This window comes from Orbicella franksi, chromosome 7, assembly GCF_964199315.1.
Source record: "Orbicella franksi chromosome 7, jaOrbFran1.1, whole genome shotgun sequence".
In the NCBI taxonomy this organism is placed as follows: Eukaryota; Metazoa; Cnidaria; class Anthozoa; order Scleractinia; family Merulinidae; genus Orbicella; species Orbicella franksi.
In genome coordinates this window covers 1,155,180-1,178,966 of record NC_138151.1, presented here as the reverse complement: position 1 = coordinate 1,178,966, position 23,787 = coordinate 1,155,180, and positions in this window count along the sequence as shown.

The following is a 23,787-nucleotide window of genomic DNA, read 5'->3' as shown; positions in this document are numbered from 1 at the left end:
TAACAGGAGCGCACGCTCGGTGTCGAGCTTCTAGGCCGAAATGTAGCCCCACTTCATTTTAAGACTGAAAGAGTAAACAAAAGTGCCGTACCCTTATCGTAATTTTAAGAAAGTATGGCTCAATTTGCCGAAACTTGGAGGATAGCTTCCAGTCTCGAGGATTCTAAACTATCTCCTGATGGACTTAGTTCTTAGTGAAATGGACACAGGTCAAAGGAGAGCACGCTCGGTGTCGAGCTTGTAGAACTGAAATATAGCCCCACTTCATTTTCGGAGTAAACGAGTAGCCGAGACCGCCTTACGCGCATCGTGACTTTGACCATCTTTGACTCCATTTGCCGGAATTCGGTGAATATTTTCCAGTCCCGAGGACTCAATGCTAACTCCTGATGAACTTAGTTTTCAGTGATATGTACACAGGCAAGAGGAGCGCACGCTCGGTGTTGAGCTTGGCGCCCGAAATATAGCCCCACTTCATTTTAAGACTGAAAGAGTAGCCGAGACCGCGTTACGCGCATCGTGATTTTGAGCAACTTTGGCTCGATCTGCCAGAATTTGGGAAATATTTTCCAGTCGCAAGGACTCTAAACTAACTCCTGATGGCCTAATATGTTAGCGAAATGGACACAGGTAAAATTAGCGCACGCCCGGTCTCGAGCTTCTAGGTCGAAATATAGCGCCCCTTAATTTTAAGACTGAAAGAGTAGCCGAGACCGCCTTACGCGCATCGTGATTTTCATCAACTTCTGCTCGCTTTCCTGGAACTTGGGGTATATTTTCCAGTCCCGGGGACTCTAAACTAACTCCTGATCGCCATGGTTTGCAGTGAAATTCACACAGCACAAGTTTTTAAACGCACACTTTCGAGCTTCTAGGCCGAAATATAGTCCCACATCACTAACGACTTAAAGAGTAGCCGAGACCAGCGTGCGCGCATCGTGATTTTGACCAACTTCGGGTCGATATTCCGGATCTTGGGGGATACTTTCCAGTCCCAGGGACTCTAAACTAACCCTTGATGGCCTTGGTTTGCAGTGAAATGGAGACAGCAAAACTTTTTGAACGCTCACCTTCAAGCTTTTGGGCCGAAATATAGCCCACTTTACTTTAATACTGAAAAAGTAGCCGAGACCGCCTTACGCGCATCGTGATTTTGACAAAATTCGGCTCGATTTCCCCGAACTTGGGCGATATTTTCCAGTCCCGAGGAGTCTAAACTACCTCCTGATGGCCTTGGTTTGCAGTGAAATGAACACAGCAAAACTTCTTGAACTTTCACTTTCTAGATTCTGGGCCGAAATATAGCCCCAGTTCACTTTAAGAATGAAAGAGTAGCCGAGACCGCCTTACGCGCATCGTGATTTTGACAAAATTCGGCTCGATTTCCCCGAACTTGGGCGATATTTTGAAGTCCCGGGGACTGTAAACCAACTCCTGATGGCCTTGGTTTGCAGTGAAATGGACGCAGGAAAACGTTTTGAACGCTCAGTTTTGAGCTTCTGGGGCGAAATACAACCGTATTTCACTTTAAGACTGAAATAGTAGCCGAGACCGCCTTACGAGCATCGTGATTTTGACCAAGTTCAGCTCGATTTCCCGGAACTTGGGGGATATTTTCCAGTCCGGGGGACTTTAAACTAACTCCTGATGGCCTTGGTTTGCAGTTAAATGCAGAAAGCGTAACTTTTCAAAGGGTCACTTTCGAGCTTCTGGGCCGAAATATAGCCCCACTTTATTTTAAGACTGAAAGAGTAGCCGAGACCGCCTTACGCGCATTGTAATTTTGACCAACTTCGGCTCGATTTCCCGGAAGTTGGCGAATATTTTCAATTCCCGGGGAAGCTAAACTAACTTCCGATGGCCTTAGTTTGCAGTTAAATGGACACAGCAAAACTTTTTGAACGCTAACTTTCGAGCTTATGGGTCGAAATATAGCCCAACTTAACTTTAAGACTGAAAGAGTAGCCGAGACCGCCTTACGCGCATCGTTATTTTGGGATACTTCGGCTCGATTTCCCGCAAATAGGGGGATATTTTCCAGTCCCGGGGACTCTAAACTAACTCCTGATGGCCTTGGTTTCCAGTGAAATGGACACAGGAACACTTTTTGAACGCGCACTTTCGAGCTTGCTGGCCGAAATATAGCCCTACTTCTTTTTAAGACTGAAAGAGTACGCGGGAGCGCCTTACGCGCATTGTGATTTTGAGGATCTTCGGCTCGATCTGGCGAAACTTGGGAGATATTTTCCAGTCCCAAAGTCTCTAAACTCACTCCTGATTGTCTAAGATGTGAGTGAAATAGAGACAAAAATTTTTCAACCCTTACTTTCGAGCTTCTGGAGTTAAATCTAAGCCCACTTTACCTTAAGACTGAAAGAGTAGCCGAGACCCCCTTAAGAGCATCGTGATTTTGACTAACTTCGGGTGGATTTCCCGTAACTTGGGGGGTATTTCCAGTCCCTTTGACGATAAACTAAGTCGTGATGGCCTTGTTTTGCAGTGAAATGTACACAGCAAAACCTTTTAAACACTCAGTTTCGAGCTTCTGGGCCGAAATATTGCCCCACTTCACTTTAAGACTGAAAGACTAGCCGAGACCACCTTACGCACATCGTGATTTTGACCAACTTCGGCTCGATTTACCGGAACTTGGGGGATATTTTCCAGTCCCGGGGACTCTAAACTGACCCCCGACGTCCTTGGTCTGCCGTAAAATGGACACAGTAAAACGTTTTGAACGCTCACTTTTGAGCTTCTGGGCCGAAATATAGCTCCACTTCAGTTTAAGAGTGAAAAAATAGCCGAGACCGCCTTACGCGCATCGTGATTTTGGGCTATTTCGGCTCAATTTCTCGGAACTGGGGAGATAATTCCCAGTCCCTGGCACTCTGAACTAATTCCTGATGCCCTTGGTTTTCAGTGAAATGGACACAGCGAAACTCTTTGAACGCTCACCTTCAAGCTTCTGGGCCGAAATATAGCCCACTTTACTTTAATACTGAAAAAGTAGCCGAGACCGCCTGACGCGCATCGTGATTTTGACAAACTTCGGGTGGATTTCCCGGAACTTGGGGGATATTTTCGAGTCCCTTGGACGCTAAACTAGGTGCCGATGGCCTTGTTTTGCAGTGAAATGGACACAGCAAAGCTTTTTGAACGATCACGTTCGAGCTTGTGGTCCGAAATATAGCCATACTTCACTTTAAGACTGAAAGAGTAGCCGACACCACGTTTCGCGCATCGTGATTTTGATCAACTTCGGTTCGATTTCCCGGAACTTGCGAAATATTTTCCAGTCCCGGGGACTCTAAACTAACTCGTGCTGGTCTTGGTTTGCAGTGAAACGGAAACAGAAAAAGTTTTTGAACACATACTTTCGAGCTTCTGGACCGAAACAGAACCCCACTTCACTTGATGACTGAAAGAGTAGCCGAGACCGCCTTACGTGCATCGTGATTTTGAGCAACTTCGGCTCGATTTGCCGGAACTAAGGGGATATATTCCAGTTCTGAGGACTCTAAATTAATTCCTGATGGCCTTGGTTTGCAGTAAAATGGAGCCAGCAAAACTTTTTGAACGCTCAATTTCGAGCTTCTGGGCCAAAATATAGCCCCCCATTACTTTAACACTGAAAGAGTAGCCGAGACCGCCTTACGCGCATGGTGATTTTGACAAACTTCGGGTTGATTTCCCGGAACTTGGGGGATATTTTCCAGTCCCGGGGACTCTCAACTAACTCCTGCTTGTCTTGGTTTGCAGTGAAATGGACACAGCGAAAGTTTTTGAACGCTCACTCTCGAGCTTCTGGGCCGAAATAGAGCCCCATTTTACTTTAAGACTGAAAGAGTAGGCGAGACCGTCTTAAGCGAATCGTGATTTTGATCAATTTCGCGTTTATTTCCCGAGACTTGGAGGATATATTCCAGTCAAAGAGACTCTAAAGTATCTCCTGATGGGCTTGGTTTTCAGTGAAATGGACAGAGCACAACTTTGGAGCTTCTGGGCAGAAATATAGCCCCACTTTACTTTAAGACTGAAAGAGTAGATGAGAGCGCCTTACGCGCATCGTAATTTTGACGAACTTCGAATGGATTTCCCGGAACTTGGGGGATATTTTGCAGTCCCTTGGACGCTAAAGTAAGTCCTGATGGCTTTGTTTTGAAGTAAAATGGACACAACAAAACTTTTTAAACGCTCACTTTCTAGCCTGTGGGCCGAAATATAGCCACACGTCACTTTAGGACTGAAACAGTAGCCGAGACCACGTTACGCGCATCATGAATTTGATCAATTTCGGCTCGATTTCCCGGGACTTGGGGGATATTCTCCACTCCCGGGGACTCTAAAGTAACTTCTGATGGCCTTGGTTTGCACTGAAAGTGACAGAGGAAAACTTTTTAAACACTCACTTTCGAGCCTCTGGGCCGAAATATTGCCTCATTTGACTTTAAGACTGAAGGAGTAGCCGACACCGCCTTAAGCGCACCGTGATTTTGACCAACTTCGGCTCGATTTACCGGAACTTGGGGGATATTTTCCAGTCCCGGGGACTCTAAACTAACTCCTGATTGTCTTGGTTTTCAGTGAAATGAACACAGCGAAACTTTTTGAACGCTCACTCTCGAGTTTGTTGGCCGAAATATAGCCACACTTTACTTTAAGACTGAAACAGTAGCCGAGACCGCATTTCGCGCATCGTGATTTTGATCAACTTCGGCTCGCTTTCCCGGAACTTGGGGAATGTTTCCCAGTCCCGGGAACCCTAAACTAACTTTTGATAGCCTTGGTTTGCAGTAAAATGCACACAGCAAAACTTTTTGAACGCTCACTTTCCACTTTCTGGAAAGAAATATACCCCCCCTTTACTTTAAGACTGAAAGGGTAGCCGAGACCGCTTTGGGAGCATCGTGATTTTAACCAACTTCAGCTCGATTTCCCGGAACTTGGGGAATATTTTCCAGTCCCAGGGACGCTAAACTAACTCGTGATGGCTCTTGTTTTTCAGTCAAAGAACACAGCAAAACTTTTTGAACGCTCACTTTCGGGCTTCTGGGCCGAAATATAGCCCCACTTCACTTTAAGACTGAAACAGTAGCCGATACAGCATTTCGCGCATCGTGATTTTGATCAACTTCGGTTCGATTCCCCGGAACTTGGGCAATATTTTTCAGTCCCGGGGACTCTAAACTAACCCCTGATGGCCTTGGTTTGCGGTGAAATGGACACAGCAAAACTTTTTAAACGCTCACTTTCGGGCTTCTGGCCCGAAATATAGCCCCACTTCACTTTAAGACTGAAAGAGTAGCCGAGACTACCTTACGCAAATCGTGATTTTGACCAACTTCGGCTCGATTTCCCGGAAGTTGCGGGATATTCTCCTGTTCCGGGGACTCTAAACTAGCTCCTCATTGCTTTGGTTTGCAGTGAAATAAACACAGGGAAACTTTTTGAACGCTCACTTTCAAGTTCCTGGGCAGGAATAAAGCCTCACTTCACTTTAAGACTGAAACACTAAGCGAGACCGCCTAACGCGCACCGTAATTGTGAGCAACTTCGGCTAAATTTCCCTGAACTTGGGGGATATTTTCCAGTCCCGAAGACTCTTAACTAACCCCTGATGGCCTTCGTTTCCATTGAAATGGATACAGCAAAACTTTTTGAAGCTCACTTTTGAGCTTCTGGGCCGAAATATAGCCCCACTTCACTTTAAGACTGAAAGACTAGCCAAGACCGTCTTGCGCGCATCGTGACTTTGACCAACGCCTTCTCCATTTTCCGGAACTTGGGAAATATATTGCAGTCCTAAGGACTCTAAACTAACTCCTGATAGCCTTGGTTTGCAGTGAAATGGACACAGCAAAACTTTTTGAACGCTCACTTTTGAGCTTCTGGGCCGAAATATAGCCCCACTTCACTTTAAGACTGAAAGACAAGCCAAGACCGTGTTGCGCGCATCGTGATTTTGACCAACGTCTTCTCGATTTTCCGGAACTTGGGAAATATATTGCAGTCCTAAGGACTCTAAACTAACTCCTGATAGCCTTGGTTTGCAGTGAAATGGACACAGCAAATTTTTTGCAGCGCTCACTTTGGAGCTTCTGGGCCGAAATAGAGCCCAACTTCACTTTAAGACTGAAAAAGTAGCCGACGCCCCCTTAGGCGCATCGTGATTTTGACCAACTTCGGCTTGAGTTGTTAGAACTTAAAAGATATTTTCCAGTCCCGGAGACTCTAAACTAACTCATGATGGCCTTGGTTTTCAGTGAAGTTGAGAGACGAAAACTTTTTGAACGCTCACTTTCAAGCTTCTGGACCGAAATATAGCCCTACTTCACTTTAAGACTGAAAGAGTAGCCGAGACCGCCTTACGCGAATCGTTATTTTGACCAACTTCGTCTCGATTTCGCGGATTTTGGGGGATATTTTCCAGTTCCGGGCACTGTAAACTACTTCCTGAGGGCCTTGCCTTGCAGTGAAATGGGCACACCATAACTTTTTGAACGCTCACTTTCGAGCTTCTGGGCCGAAATATACAGCCACGTCACTTTAAGACTCAAAGAGTAGCCGAGACTGCTTTACATGCATCGTGATTTTGACAAACTTCGGCTCGATTTCCCGCAACTTGGGGGATATTTTGATGTCCCGGAGACTGTAAACTATCTCCTGATGTGGCTTGGTTCGCGGTGAAGTGGACACAGCAAAACTTTTTGAACTTTCACTTTCGAGCTTCTGGGCCAAAATATAGGCCGAGTTCACTTTAAGAATGAAAGAATAGCCGACACCGCCTGACGCGCATCGTGATTTTGACCAACTTAGGCTCGATTTCCCGGGAAATGGGGAATATTTTCGGGTACCGGGGACTCTAAAGTAACTCCTGCCTGCCTTGGTTTGCATTGAAATGGAGAGAGCAAAACTTTTTCAACGCTCCCCTTCGGGCTTCTGAGCCGAAATATAGCCCCACTTCAGTTTAAGACTGAAAGAGTAGCCGACACCGTCTTACGCGCATCGTGATTTTGACCAACTTCGGCTCGATTTCCCGAACCTTCGGGTATATATTCAAGTCCCAAGGAGTCTAAACTAACCCCTGATGGCCTTGGTCTGCAGTGAAATGGACACAGCAATTTTTTTTAACGCTTACTTTCGAAATTCTGGGACGAAATATAGCCCCACTTCACTTTAAGACTGAAAGAGTAGCCGAGACCGCCTTAGACACATCGTTCCAACTACCCTCTGGTGTTTCTACAGCTCGATCCCAGAAGGTCAAATACAACCAAGACGAATCATCGAGCTTAACTATTAGTTATGGGGTTCCCCAAGGATCCATACTGGGCCCGATACTATTTGTGATATACATCAATGATCTCCCGCAAAGTCTACTGAAGTCACAAATAGGCATGTATGCCGACGATACTGTTATATATTTCTCTGATTCCTGTCCAGATATCATCAGGCAGGTTCTTCAAAACGATCTTACCAATGTTGAGAAATGGTTAGTAAGCAACAGTCTGATACTCAATCAGAGTAAAACTAAATGGATCCTGTTTGGAACTAGGCAAAAACTAGAACACTGTCCAGACTATAAAATAGAGCTTCACGGGAAAAACATTGACAGAGTATCAAGCTTCTGTTATTTAGGGGTAACACTAGATGAGAATCTTTCATGGAATGAACATGTAGAATTGATTTGTAAGAGAGTAAGAAAACGTCTCGGCCTGCTGTCACGCATACGATCCTACCTTACTCTAAAAGCTGCTAAATGCGTGTATAATTGTTTAGTTCAGCCGATTTTTGATTACACTAACACGGTATGGGATGGGCTGTCAATCGGTTGCAGTAACAGCTTGCAACGTCTGCAAAACAGAGCAGCACGCATTATACTAAGGAGGGCAACAACCGAAGAATCTTTTAAAATGTTAGGGTGGGTGGATTTGGAAACCCAAAGAAAAGCCCACAAATGCATTTTAGTTTTTAAATGTTTAAATAATTTAGCTCCTCCATATTTGTCGGATTATTTTATTAGAAATTGCAACGTTCATTCTTACAACACGAGGAAAAGGAACGACATGCACTTGCCGAAACCCAAGTTAACGCTAGGGAAAAGGACTTTCAGATACTCTGGTGCGCTTCATTTTAATAATTTACCCACTACAATAAAAGAAGCAACATCGCTCCCCATTTTTAAAAATCTTCTTAGACTTTATTTTAGAGAGTAGTTTTTATTTTTAATTTTTTAAAATTATAAAAGTTAATCTCTATGTATAGAAATTTAATGTAGTCTTAATTAACGCAGGGCCCCTTTTGATACCAGCCAAGTGCTGATTGGGCCACCCTGCCTAAATAAAGTTGACCTTGACCTTGACCTTGATCGTGATTTTGACCAACTTCGGCTTGAGTTGCCGGAACTTAAGGGATATTTTCCAGTTCCGTGGAGTCTAAACTAACTCATGATCGCCTTCGTTTTCAGTTAAATTGAGAGAGAAAAACTTTTTGAATGCTCACTTTCGAGCTTCTGGGCCGAAATATACAGCCACGTCACTTTAAGACTAAAAGAGTAGCCGAGACTGCTTTACGCGCATCGTGATTTTGACAAAATTCGGCTCGATTTCCCGGGACTTGAGGGATATTTTGATGTCCCGGAGACTGTAAACAATCTGCTGATGTGGCTTGGTTTGCGGTGAAATGGGCACAGCAAAACTTTTTGAACTTTCACTTTCTAGCTTCTGGGCCGAAATGTAGCCCCAGTTCACTTTAAGAATGAAAGAGTAGCCGAGACCGCCTTACGCGCATCGTGATTTTGACAAAATTCGGCTCGATTTCTCCGAACTTGGGCGATATTTTCCAGTCCCGAGGAGTCTAAACTAACTCCTGATGGCCTTGGCTGCAGTGAAATGAACACAGCAAAACTTTTTGAACTTTCACTTTCTAGCTTCTCGCCCGAAATATAGCCCCAGTTTACTTTAAGAATGAAAGAGTAGCCGAGACCGCCTTACGCGCATCGTGATTTTGACAAAATTCGGCTCGATTTCTCCGAACTTGGGCGATATTTTCCAGTCCCGAGGAGTCTAAACTATCTCCTGATGGCCTTGGTTTGCAGTGAAATGAACACAGTAACACTTTTTGAAGGCTTATTTTCGAGCTTCTGGGATGAAATATAGCCCCACTTCACTTTAAGACTGAAAGAGTAGGCGAGACCACCGACGCGCATCGTGATTTTGAGCAACTTCCGCTCGATTTTCTAGAATTTTGGCGATATTTTCAAGTCCCGGAGACTCTAAACTAACTCCTGATGGCCTTGGTTTGCAGTGAAATGGACGCAGGAAAACTTTTTGAACGCTCAGTCTCGAGCTTCTGGGCCGAAATACAACCGTACTTCAATTTAAGACTGAAATAGTAGCCGAGACCGCCTTACGAGCATCGTGATTTTGACCAAGTTCAGCTCGATTTCCCGGAACTTGGGGAATATTTTCCAGTCCGGGGGACTTTAAACTAACTCCTGATGGCCTTGGTTGGCAGTTAAATGCAGAAAGAGTAACTTTTTAAAGGATCACTTTCGAGCTTCTGGGCCGAAATATAGCCCCACTTTACTTTAAGACTAAAAGAGTAGCCGAGACCGTCTTACGCGCATCGTGATTTTGACCAACTTCCGTTGGATTTCCCGGAACTTCGGGGATATATTCCAGTCCAGGAGACTCTAAACTAACTGCTGATGGCCTTGGTTTGTAGTGAAATGGACACAACACATCCTTTTTGAACGCTCACTTTCGAGCTTCTCGGCCGAAATATAGCCCTACTTCACTTTAAGACTGAAAGAGTAAGCGAGACCGCCTTACGCGCATCGTAATTTCGACCACCTTCGGATCGATTTCCCGGGAAATGGGGGATATTTCCCGGTACCGGGGACTCTAAACTAACTCCTGATTGCCTTGGTTTGCAATGAAATGGACACAGGACAACTTTTTCAACGCTCACGTTTGAGCTTCTGGGCCGAAGCATAGCCCTACTTCACTTTAAGACTGAAAGACTAGCCCAGACCGCCTTACGCGCATCGTGATTTTGGGCTACTTCGGCTCGATTTCCCGCAACTTGGGGGATATTTTCCAGTCCCGCGGACTCTAAAGTAACTCCTGATGGCCTTGCTCTGGAGTGAAATGGACGCAGCACAACTTTTTGAACGCTCACTTTAAAGCTTCTAGGCGGAAATATTGCCCCAGTTAACTTTAAGAATGGAAGAGTAACCGGGATCGCCTTACGCGCATCGTGATTTTGACCAACTTTGGCTCGATTTCCCGGGAAATGGGGGATATTTCCCGGTACCGGGGACTCTAAACTAACTCCTGCTTGCCTTGGTTTCCAGTGAAATGGACACAGCACAACTTTTTGAACGCTCACGTTTTAGCTTCTGGGCCGAAGCATAGCCCTACTTCACTTTAAGACTGAAAGACTAGCCGAGACCGCCTTACGCGCATCGTGATTTTGGGCTACTTCGGCTCGAGTTCCCGGAACTTGGGAGATAATTCCCAGTCCCGGGCACTCTAAACTAATTCCTGATGGCCTTGGTTTTCAGTGAAATGGACACAGCCAAACTCTTTGAACGTTTACTTTCGAGCTTCTGGGCCGAAAGATAGCCCCACTTCACTTTAAGACTGAAAGAGTAGCCGTGACCGCATTACGGGCATGGTAATTTTGTCGAACTTCGGCTTGATTTCCTGGCACTTGGGGGATATTTTCCAGTCCCGGAAGCTCTAAACTAACTCCTCAATGCCTTGGTTTTTAGTGAAATGGACACAGGTAAAAGGGGCGCACGCTAGGTTTCCAGGTTGTAGGCCGAAATATAGCCCCACTTTATTTTAAGACTGAAAGTGTACACGAAACCGCCTTAAGCGCATCGAAATTTTTAGCCACTATGGCTCGATCTGCCAAAACTTGGGGGATATTTTCCAGTCCCGGGGACTCTACCCTAACTCTTGATGGCCTTAGTTTTCAGTAAAATGGTCACAGGTAACAGGAGCGCACGCTCGGTGTCGAGCTTCTAGGCCGAAATGTAGCCCCAGTTCATTTTAAGACTGAAAGAGTAAACGAAACTGCCGTACGCTCATCGTAATTTTAAGAAAGTATGGCTCAATTTGCCGAAACTTGGAGGATAGCTTCCAGTCTCGAGGATTCTAAACTATCTCCTGATGGACTTAGTTCTTAGTGAAATGCACACAGGTAAAAGGAGAGCACGCTCGGTGTCGAGCTTGTAGAACCGAAATATAGCCCCACTTCATTTTCGGAGTAAACGAGTAGTCGAGACCGCCTTACGCGCATCGTGATTTTGAGCATCTTTGACTCGATTTGCCGGATTTCGGGGAATATTTTCCAGTCCCGAGGACTCAATGCTAACTCCTGATGAACTTAGTTTTCAGTGATATGTACACAGGCAAAAGGAGCGCACGCTCGGTGTTGAGCTTGTCGGCCGAAATATAGCCCCACTTCATTTTAAGACTGAAAGAGTTGCCCAGACCGCCTTACGCGCATCGTGATTTTGAGCAACTTTGGCTCGATCTGCCAGAATTTGGGAAATATTTTCCAGTCCCAAGGACTCTAAACTAACTCCTGATGGACTAAGATGTCAGTGAAATGGACACAGGTAAAATTAGCGCACGCCCGGTCTCGAGCTTCTAGGTCGAAATATAGCCCCCCTTAATTTTAAGACTGAAAGAGTAGCCGAGATCGCCTTACGCGCATCGTGATTTTGGGCCACTTTTGCTCGATTTCCCGGAAGTTGGCGAATAATTTAAAGTCCCCGGGAAGCTAAACTAACTCCCGATGACCTTGGTTTGCAGTTTAATGAACACAGCAAAACATTCTGAACGCTCACCTTCGAGCTTCAGGGACGAAACATAGCCCTACTTAAATTTAAGACTGAAAGAATAGCCGAGAGCCCGTTACGCGCATCGTAATTTTCATCAACGTCGGCGCCATTTCCTGGAACTTGGAGAATATTTTCCAGTCCCGGGGCCACTAAACTAACTCCTGATGGCCTTGGTTTGCAGTGAAATGCACACAGCAAAGCTTTTTGAACGCTCACTTTCGAGCTTGTGGGCCTAAATATAGCCACACTTCACTTTAAGACTGAAACAGTAGCCGAGACCGCGTTACGCGCATCGTGATTTTGATCAACTTCTGCTCGCTTTCCTGGAACTTGGGGAATATTTTCCAGTCCCGGGGACTCTAAACTAACTCCTGATTGCCATAGTTTGCAGTGAAATTCACACAGCACAAGTTTTTAAACGTACACTTTCGAGCTTCTAGGCAAAAATATAGTCCCACATCATTTACGACTTAAAGAGTAGCCGAGACCGGCGTGCGCGCATCGTGATTTTGACCAACTTCGGGTCGATATTCCGGAACTTGGGGGATATTTTCCAGTCCCAGGGACTCTAAACTAACTCTTGATGGCCTTGGTTTGCAGTGAAATAGAGACAGCAAAACTTTTTTAAAGCTAACCTTCAAGCTTCTGGGCCAAAATATAGCCCACTTTCCTTATTACTGAAAAAGTAGCCGAGACCGCCTGACGCGCATCCTGATTTTGACAAACTTCGGGTGGATTTCCCGTAACTTGGGGGATATTTTCCAGTCCCTTGGACGCTAAACTAGGTGCCGATGGCCTTGTTTTGGCGTGAAATGGACACAGCAAAGCTTTTTGAACGCTCACTTTCGAGCTTGTGAGCCGAAATATAGCCATACTTCACTTTAAGACTGAAACAGTAGCCGAGACCACGTTTCGCGCATCGTGATTTTGATCAACTTCGGCTCGATTTCCCGGAGCTCTCGAAATATTTTCCAGTCCCGGGGACTCTAAACTAACTCGTGCTGGTCTTGGTTTGCAGTGAAACGGAAACAGAAAAAAGTTTTTGAACGCATACTTTCGAGCTTCTGGACCGAAATAGAACCCCACTTCACTTGAAGACTGAAAGAGTAGCCGAGACCGCCTTACGTGCATCGTGATTTTGAGCAACTTCGGCTCGATTTGCCGGAACTAAGGGGATATATTCCAGTTCTGAGGACTGTAAACTAATTCCTGATTGCCTTGGTTTGCAGTAAAATGGAGCCAGCAAAAGTTTTTGAACGCTCAATTTCGAGCTTCTGGGCCAAAATATAGCCCCCCAGTACTTTAACACTGAAAGAGTAGCCGAGACCGCCTTACGCGCATGGTGATTTTGACAAAGTTCGGGTTGATTTCCCGGAACTTGGGGGATATTTTCCAGTCCCGGGGACTCTCAACTAACTCCTGCTTGTCTTGGTTTGCAGTGAAATGGACACAGCGAAAGTTTTTGAACGCTCACTCTCGAGCTTCTGGGCCGAAATAGAGCCCCATTTTACTTTAAGACTGAAAGAGTAGGCGAGACCGTGTTGAGCGAATCGTGATTTTGACCAATTTCGCGTTTATTTCCCGAAACTTGGAGGATATATTCCAGTCAAAGGGACTCTCAGGTAAGTCCTGATGGCCTTGGTTTTCAGTGAAATGGACAGAGCACAACTTTGGAGCTTCTGGGGAGAAATATAGCCCCACTTTACTTTAAGACTGAAAGAGTAGATGAGACCGCCTTACGCGCATCGCAATTTTGACGAACTTGAAATGGATTTCCCGGAACTTGGGGGATATTTTGCAGTCCCTTGGACGCTAAACTAAGTCCTGATGGCCTTGTTTTGAAGTAAAATGGACACAACAAAACTTTTTGAACGCTCACTTCCTAGCTTGTGGGCTGAAATATAGCCACACTTCACTTTAGGACTGACACAGTAGCCGAGACCGCGTTACGCGCATCATGAATTTGATCAACTTCGGCTCGATTTCCCTGGACTTGGGGGATATTCTCGAGTCCCGGGGACTCTAAACTAACTTCCAATGGCCTTGTTTTTCACTGAAAGTGACAGAGGAAACCTTTTGAAACACTCACTTTCGAGTCTCTGGGCCGAAATATTGCCCCACTTCACTTTAAGACTGAAGGAGTAGCCGAGACCACCTTACGCACATCGTGATTTTGACCAACTTCGGCTCGATTTCCCGGGACTTGGGAGATATTCTCCAGTCCCGGGGACTCTAAACTAACTTCTGATGGCCTTGGTTTGCACTGAAAGTGACAGAGCAAAACTTTTGAAACGCTCACTTTCGAGCTTCTGGGCCGAAATATTGCCCCACTTCACTTTAAGACTGAAGGAGTAGCCGAGACCACCTTACGCACATCGTGATTTTGACCAACTTCGGCTCGATTTACCGGAACTTGGGGGATATTTTCCAGTCCCGAGGACTCTTAAGTAACCCCTGATGGCCTTGGTTTGCATTGAAATGGATACAGCAAAACTTTTTGAACGCTCACTTTTGAGCTTCTGGGCCGAAATATAGCCCCACTTCACTTTAAGACTGAAAGAGTAGGGAGAAGATCTTACGCGTATCGTGATTTTGACCAACGTCTTCTCGATTTTCCGGAACTTCGGAAATACATTCCACTCCCGGGGACTCTAAACTAACTCCTGATAACCTTGGTTTGCAGTGAAATAGACACAGTAATTTTTTTTGAGCTTTGAGCTTGTGGGCCGAAATAGAGCCCCACTTCTCTTTAAGACTGAAGGAGTAGCCGACACCGCCTTAAGCGCAACGTGATTTTGACCGACTTCGGCTCGATTTGGCGGAACGTGGGGGATATTTTCCAGTCCCGGGGACTCTAAACTAACTTCTGATTGTCTTGGTTTTCAGTGAAATGGACACAGCGAAACTTTTTGAACGCTCACTCTCGAGTTTGTTGGCCGAAATATGGCCCCACTTTACTTTAAGACTGAAAGAGTAGCGAGAAGATCTTACGCGTATCGTGATTTTGACCAACGTCTTCTCGATTTTCTGGAACTTCGGAAATACATTCCACTCCCGGGGACTCTAAACTAACTCCTGATAACCTTGGTTTGCAGTGAAATAGACACAGTAATTTTTTTTGAGCTTTGAGCTTGTGGGCCGAAATAGAGCCCCACTTCTCTTTAAGACTGAAGGAGTAGCCGACACCGCCTTAAGCGCAACGTGATTTTGACCGACTGCGGCTCGATTTGGCGGAACGTGGGGGATATTTTCCAGTCCCGGGGACTCTAAACTAACTTCTGATTGTCTTGGTTTTCAGTGAAATGGACACAGCACAACTTTTTGAACGCTCACTCTCGAGCTTCTGGACAGAAATATAGCCCCACTTTACTTTAAGACTGAAAGAGTAGCCGAGAGCGTCTTGCGCAAATCGTGATTTTGACCAACTTCGGGTCGGTTTCCCGGAACTTGGGGGATATATTCCATTTCCGCGGGCTCTAAAGTAACTCCTGAATGCCTTGGTTTGCACTGAAATGCGCAGAGCATAACTTTTTGAACGCCCACTTTGGAGCTTGTCGGCCGAAATATAGCCCCAGTTAACTCTAAGATTCAAAGAGTAGTCGAGACCAATAGCATCGTGATTTTGACCAACTTCGGCTTGAGTTGCCAGAACTTAAGGGACTCTAAACTAACTCATGATGGCCTTGGTTTTCAGTTAAATTGAGAGAGCAAAACTGTTTGAACGCTCACTTTCGAGCTTCTGGGCCGAAATATACAGCCACGTCACTTTAAGACTAAAAGAGTAGCCGAGACTGCTTTACGCGCATCGTGATTTTGAAAAACTTCGGCTCGATTTCCCGGGAGTTGGGGGATATTTTGATGGCCCGGAGACTGCAAACAATCTGCTGATGTGGCTTGGTTTGCGGTGAAATGGACACAGCAAAACTTTTTGAACTTTCACTTTCTAGCTTCTCGGCCGAAATGTAGCCCCAGTTCACTTTAAGAATGAAAGAGTAGCCGAGACCGCCTTACGCGCATCGTGATTTTGACAAAATTCGGCTCGATTTCTCCGAACTTGGGCGATATTTTCCAGTCCCGAGGAGTCTAAACTAACTCCTGATGGCCTTGGTCTCCAGTGAAATGAACACAGCAAAACTTTTTGAACGCTCACTTTCTAGCTTCTTGGCCGAAGTATAGCCCCAGTTAACTTTAAGAATCAAAGAGTAGTCGAGACCGGCTTACGCGCATCGTGATTTTGACAAAATTCGGCTCGATTTCCCCGAAGTTGGGCGATATTTTCCAGTCCCGAGGAGTCTAAACTAACTCCTGATGGCCATGGTTTGCAGTGAAATGAACACAGCAAAACTTTTCGAACTTTCACTTTCTAGCTACTCGGCCGAAAAATAGCCCCAGTTCACTTTAAGAATGAAAGAGTAGCCGAGACCGCCTTACGCGCATCGTGATTTTGACAAAATTCGGCTCGATTTCCCCGAGGTTGGGCGATATTTTCCAGTCCCGAGGAGTCTAAACTAACTCCTGATGACCTTGGTTTCCAGTGAAATGAACACAGCAAAACTCTTTGAACTTTCACTTTCTAGCTTCTCGGCCGAAATGTAGCCCCAGTTCACTTTAAGAATGAAAGAGTAGCCGAGACCGCCGGACGCGCATCGTGATTTTGACAAAATTCGGCTCGATTTCCCCGAGGTTGGGCGATATTTTCCAGTCCCGAGGAGTCTAAACTAACTCCTGATGGCCTTGGTCTGCAGTGAAATGAACACAGCAAAACTTTTTGAACTTTCACTTTCGAGCTTCTTGGCCGAAATATAGCCCCAGTTAACTTTAAGAATCAAAGAGTAGTCGAGACCGGCTTACGCGCATCGTGATTTGGACAAAATTCGGCCCGATTTCCCCGAACTTGGGCGATATTTTCCAGTCCCGAGGAGTCTAAACTAACTCCTGGTGGCCATGGTTTGCAGTGAAATGAACACAGCAAAACTTTTCGAACTTTCACTTTCTAGCTTCTCGGCCGAAATATAGCCCCAGTTCACTTTAAAAATGAAAGAGTAGCCGAGACCGCCTTACGCGTATCGTGATTTTGACAAAATTCGGCTCGATTTCCCCGAGGTTGGGCGATATTTTCCAGTCCCGAGGAGTCTAAACTAACTCCTGATGGCCTTAGTTTGCAGTGAAATGAACACAGGAAAACTTTTTGAACTTTCACTTTCTAGCTTCTCGGCCGAAATATAGCCCCAGTTCACTTTAAAGAATGAAAGAATAGCCGAGACCGCCTTTCGCGCATCGTGGTTTGACAAAATTCGGCTCGATTTCCCCGAGCTTGGACGATATTTTCCAGTCCCGAAGAGTCTAAACTAACTCCTGATGGCCTTGGTTTGCAGTGAAATGAACACAGCAAACTTTTTGAACTTTCACTTTCTAGGTTCTCGGCCGAAATATAGCCCCAGTTAACTTTAAGAATGAAAGAGTAGCCGAGACCGCCTGACGCGCATCGTGATTTTGACAAAATTCGGCTCGATTTCCCCGAACTTGGGCGATATTTTCCAGTCCCGAGGAGTCTAAACTAACTCCTGATGGCCATGGTTTGCAGTGAAATGAACACAGCAAAACTTTTCGAACTTTCACTTTCTAGCTTCTCGGCCGAAATATAGCCCCAGTTCACTTTAAAAATGAAAGAGTAGCGGAGACCGCCTTACGCGTATCGTGATTTTGACAAAATTCGGCTCGATTTCCCCGAGGTTGGGCGATATTTTCCAGTCCCGAGGAGTCTAAACTAACTCCTGATGGCCTTAGTTTGCAGTGAAATGAACACAGGAAAACTTTTTGAACTTTCACTTTCTAGCTTCTCGGCCGAAATATAGCCCCAGTTCACTTTAAAGAATGAAAGAATAGCCGAGACCGCCTTTCGCGCATCGTGATTTTGACAAAATTCGGCTCGATTTCCCCGAGGTTGGGCGATATTTTCCAGTCCCGAGGAGTCTAAACTAACTCCTGATGACCTTGGTTTCCAGTGAAATGAACACAGCAAAACTCTTTGAACTTTCACTTTCTAGCTTCTCGGCCGAAATATAGCCCCAGTTCACTTTAAGAATGAAAGAGTAGCCGAGACCGCCGGACGCGCATCGTGATTTTGACAAAATTCGGCTCGATTTCCCCGAGGTTGGGCGATATTTTCCAGTCCCGAGGAGTCTAAACTAACTCCTGATGGCCTTGGTCTGCAGTGAAATGAACACAGCAAAACTTTTTGAACTTTCACTTTCGAGCTTCTTGGCCGAAATATAGCCCCAGTTAACTTTAAGAATCAAAGAGTAGTCGAGACCGGCTTACGCGCATCGTGATTTGGACAAAATTCGGCCCGATTTCCCCGAACTTGGGCGATATTTTCCAGTCCCGAGGAGTCTAAACTAACTCCTGGTGGCCATGGTTTGCAGTGAAATGAACACAGCAAAACTTTTCGAACTTTCACTTTCTAGCTTCTCGGCCGAAATATAGCCCCAGTTCACTTTAAAAATGAAAGAGTAGCCGAGACCGCCTTACGCGTATCGTGATTTTGACAAAATTCGGCTCGATTTCCCCGAGGTTGGGCGATATTTTCCAGTCCCGAGGAGTCTAAACTAACTCCTGATGGCCTTAGTTTGCAGTGAAATGAACACAGGAAAACTTTTTGAACTTTCACTTTCTAGCTTCTCGGCCGAAATATAGCCCCAGTTCACTTTAAAGAATGAAAGAATAGCCGAGACCGCCTTTCGCGCATCGTGGTTTGACAAAATTCGGCTCGATTTCCCCGAGCTTGGACGATATTTTCCAGTCCCGAAGAGTCTAAACTAACTCCTGATGGCCTTGGTTTGCAGTGAAATGAACACAGCAAACTTTTTGAACTTTCACTTTCTAGGTTCTCGGCCGAAATATAGCCCCAGTTAACTTTAAGAATGAAAGAGTAGCCGAGACCGCCTGACGCGCATCGTGATTTTGACAAAATTCGGCTCGATTTCCCCGAACTTGGGCGATATTTTCCAGTCCCGAGGAGTCTAAACTAACTCCTGATGGCCATGGTTTGCAGTGAAATGAACACAGCAAAACTTTTCGAACTTTCACTTTCTAGCTTCTCGGCCGAAATATAGCCCCAGTTCACTTTAAAAATGAAAGAGTAGCCGAGACCGCCTTACGCGCATCGTGATTTTGACAAAATTCGGCTCGATTTCCCCGAGGTTGGGCGATATTTTCCAGTCCCGAGGAGTCTAAACTAACTCCTGATGGCCTTAGTTTGCAGTGAAATGAACACAGGAAAACTTTTTGAACTTTCACTTTCTAGCTTCTCGGCCGAAATATAACCCCAGTTCACTTTAAAGAATGAAAGAATAGCCGAGACCGCCTTTCGCGCATCGTGATTTTGACAAAATTCGGCTCGATTTCCCCGAGCTTGGACGATATTTTCCAGTCCCGAAGAGTCTAAACTAACTCCTGATGGCCTTGGTTTGCAGTGAAATGAACACAGCAAACTTTTTGAACTTTCACTTTCTAGGTTCTCGGCCGAAATATAGCCCCAGTTAACTTTAAGAATGAAAGAGTAGCCGAGACCGCCTGACGCGCATCGTGATTTTGACAAAATTCGGCTCGATTTCCCCGAACTTCGGCGATATTTTCCAGTCCCGAGGAGTCTAAACTATCTCCTGATGGCCTTGGTTTGCAGTGAAATGAACATAGTAACACTTTTTGAAGGCTTCTTTTCGAGCTTCTGGGATGAAATATAGCCCCACTTCACTTTAAGACTGAAAGAGGAAGCGAGACCGCCTTACGCGCATCGTGATTTTGAGCAACTTCTGCTCGATTTTCTGGAATTTTGGCGATATTTTCAACTCCCGGGGACTCTAAACTAACTCCTGATGGCCTTGGTTTGCAGTGAAATGGACGCAGGAAAACTTTTTGAACGCTCAGTTTCGAGCTTCTCGGCCGAAATACAACCGTATTTCACTTTAAGACTGAAATAGTAGCCGAGACCGCCTTACGAGCATCGTGATTTTGACCAAGTTCAGCTCGATTTCCCGGAACTTGGGCTATATTTTCCAGTCCAGGGGACTTTAAACTAACTCCTGATGGCCTTGGTTTGCAGTTAAATGCAGAAAGCGTAACTTTTTAACGGGTCACTTTCGAGCTTCTGGGCCGAAATATAGCCCCACTTTACTTTAAGACTGAAAGAGTAGCCGAGACCGTCCTACGCGCATCGTGATTTTGACCAACTTCCGTTGGATTTCCCGGAACTTCGGGGATATATTCCAGTCCCGGGGACTCTAAACTAACTGCTGATGGCCTTGGTTTGCAGTGAAATGGACACAGCACATTTTTTTGAACGCTCACTTTCGAGCTTCTCGGCCGAAATATAGCCCTACTTTACTTTAAGACTGAAAGAGTAGCCGAGACCGCCTTACGCGCATCGTAATTTTGACCAACTTCGGCTCGATTTCCCGGAAGTTGGCGAATATTTTCAATTCCCGGGGAAGCTAAACTAACTTCCGATGGCCTTAGTTTGCAGTTAAATGGACACAGCAAAACTTTTCGAACGCTCACATTCGAGCTTATGGGTCGAAATATAGCCCAAGTTCACTTTAAGACTGAAAGAGTAGCCGAGACCGCCTTACGCGCATCGTAATTTTGGGATACTCCGGCTGGATTTCCCGCAAATAGGGGGATATTTTCCAGTTCCGGGGACTCTAAACTAACTCCTGATGGCCTTGCTTTCCAGTGAAATGGACACAGGAACACCTTTTGAACGCGCACTTTCGAGCTTGCTGGCCGAAATATAGCCCTACTCCTTTTTAAGACTGAAAGAGTAGGCGGGAGCGCCTTACGCGCATTGTGATTTTGAGGATCTTCGGCTCGATCTGGCGAAACTTGGGAGATATTTTCCAGTCCCAAAGTCTCTAAACTCACTCCTGATTGTCTAAGATGTGAGTGAAATAGAGACAAAAATTTTTCAACCCTTACTTTCGAGCTTCTGGAGTTAAATCTAAGCCCACTTTACCTTAAGACTGAAAGAGTAGCCGAGACCCCCTTAAGCGCATCGTGATTTTGACTAACTTCGGGTGGATTTCCCGTAACTTGGGGGGATATTTCCAGTGCCTTGGACGCTAAACTAAGTCGTGATGGCCTTATTTTGCAGTGAAATGGACACAGCAAAACTTTTTAAACACTCAGTTTCGAGCTTCTGCGCCGAAATATTGCCCCACTTCACTTTAAGACTGAAAGAGTAGCCGAGACCGCCGTACGCGCGTCGTGATTTTGACCAACTTCGGTTAAAATTCCCGCAACTTGGGGGATATTTTCCAGTCCCGGTCTCTCTAAACTTACCCCCGACGTCCTTGGTCTGCCGTAAAATGGACACAACACAACTTTTTGAACGCTCACTTTTGAGCTTCTGGGCCGAAATATAGCTCCACTTCACTTTAAGACTGAAAGAGTTGCCGGGACCGCCTTACGCGCATGGTAATTTTGTCGAACTTCGGCTTGATTTCCTGGCACTTGGGGGATATTTTCCAGTCCCGGAAGCTCTAAACTAACTCCTGAATGCCTTGGTTTTTAGTGAAATGGACACAGGTAAAAGGGGCGCACGCTAGGTTTCCAGGTTGTAGGCCGGAATATAGCCCCACTTTATTTTAAGACTGAAAGTGTACACGAAACCGCATTAAGCGCATCGAAATTTTTAGCCACTATGGCTCGATCTGCCAAAACTTGGGGGATATTTTCCAGTCCCGGGGACTCTACCCTAACTCTTGATGGCCTTAGTTTTCAGTAAAATGGTCACAGGTAACAGGAGCGCACGCTCGGTGTCGAGCTTCTAGGCCGAAATGTAGCCCCAGTTCATTTTAAGACTGAAAGAGTAAACGAAACTGCCGTACGCTCATCGTAATTTTAAGAAAGTATGGCTCAATTTGCCGAAACTTGGAGGATAGCTTCCAGTCTCGAGGATTCTAAACTATCTCCTGATGGACTTAGTTCTTAGGGAAATGGACACAGGTAAAAGGAGAGCACGCTCGGTGTCAAACTTGTAGAACCGAAATATAGCCCCACTTCATTTTCCGAGTAAACAAGTAGCCGAGACCGCCTTACGCGCATCGTGACTTTGAGCATCTTTGGCTTGATTTGTTGGAATTCGGGGAATATTTTCCAGTCCCGAGGACTCTATGCTAACTCCTGATGAACTTAGTTTTCAGTAATATGTACACAGGCAAAAGGAGCGCACGCTCGGTGTTGAGCTTGTCGGCCGAAATATAGCCCCACTTCATTTTAAGACTGAAAGAGTTGCCCAGACAGCCTTACGCGCATCGTGATTTTGAGCAACTTTGGCTCAATCTCCCAGAATTTGGGAAATATTTTCCAGTCCCAAGGACCCTAAGCTACCTCCTGATGGCCTAAGATGTCAGTGAAATGGACACAGGTAAAATTAGCGCACGCCTGGTCTCGAGCTTCTAGGTCGAAATATAGCCCCCCTTAATTTTAAGACTGAAAGAGTAGCCGAGACCGCCTTACGCGCATCGTGATTTTGGGCCACTTTTGCTCGATTTCCCGGAAGTTGGCGAATAATTTAAAGTCCCGGGGACGCTAAACTAACTCCCGATGGCCTTGGTTTGCAGTTTAATGAACACAGCAAAACATTCTGAACGCTCACCTTCGAGCTTCAGGGCCGAAATATAGCCCTACTTAAATTTAAGACTGAAAGAATAGCCGAGAGCCCGTTACGCGCATCGTAATTTTCATCAACTTCGGCACCATTTCCTGGAACTTGGAGAATATTTTCCAGGCCCGGGGACTCTAAACTAACTCCTGATGGCCTTGGTTTGCAGTGAAATGGACACAGCAAAACTTTTTGAACGCTCACTTAATGGCCTAAATATAGCCACACTTCACTTTAAGACTGAAAGAGTAGCCGAGACCGCGTTACGCGCATCGTGATTTTGATCAACTTCTGCTCGCTTTCCTGGAATTTGGGGAATATTTTCCAGTCCCGGGGACTCTAAACTAACTCCTGATGGCCATAGTTTGCAGTGAAATTCACACAGCACAAGTTTTTGAACGCACACTTTCGAGCTTCTAGGCCGAAATATAGTCCCACATCACTTACAACTTAAAGAGTAGCCGAGACCGGCGTCCGCGCATCGTGATTTTGACCAACTTCGGGTCGATATTCCGGAACTTGGGTGATATTTTCCAGTCCCAGGGACTATAAACTAACTCTTGATCGCCTTGGTTTGCAGTGAAATAGAGACAGCAAAACTTTTTGAACGCTCACCTTCAAGCTTCTGGGCCGAAATATAGCCCACTTTACTTTATTACTGAAAGCCGAGACCGCCTGACGCGCATCCTGATTTTGACAAACTTCGAGTGGATTTCCCAGAACTTGGGGGATATTTTCCAGTCCCTTGGACGCTAAACTAGGTGCCGATGGCCTTGTTTTGCAGTAAAATGGACACAGCAAAGCTTTTTGAACGATCACTTTCGAGCTTGTGAGCCGAAATATAGCCATACTTCACTTTAAGACTGAAACAGTAGCCGAAACCACGTTTCGCGCATCGTGATTTTGATCAACTTCGGCTCGATTTCCCGGAACTTGCGAAATATTTTCCAGTCCCGGGGACTCTAAACTAACTCGTGCTGGTCTTGGTTTGCAGTGAAACGGAAACAGAAAAAAGTTTTTGAACGCATACTTTCGAGCTTCTGGACCGAAATAGAACCCCACTTCACTTGAAGACTGAAAGAGTAGCCGAGACCGCCTTACGTGCATCGTGATTTTGAGCAACTTCGGCTCGATTTGCCGGAACTAAGGGGATATATTCCAGTTCTGAGGACTGTAAACTAATTCCTGATGGCCTTGGTTTGCAGTAAATTGGAGCCAGCAAAATTTTTTGAACGTTCAATTTCGAGCTTCTGGGCCAAAATATAGCCCC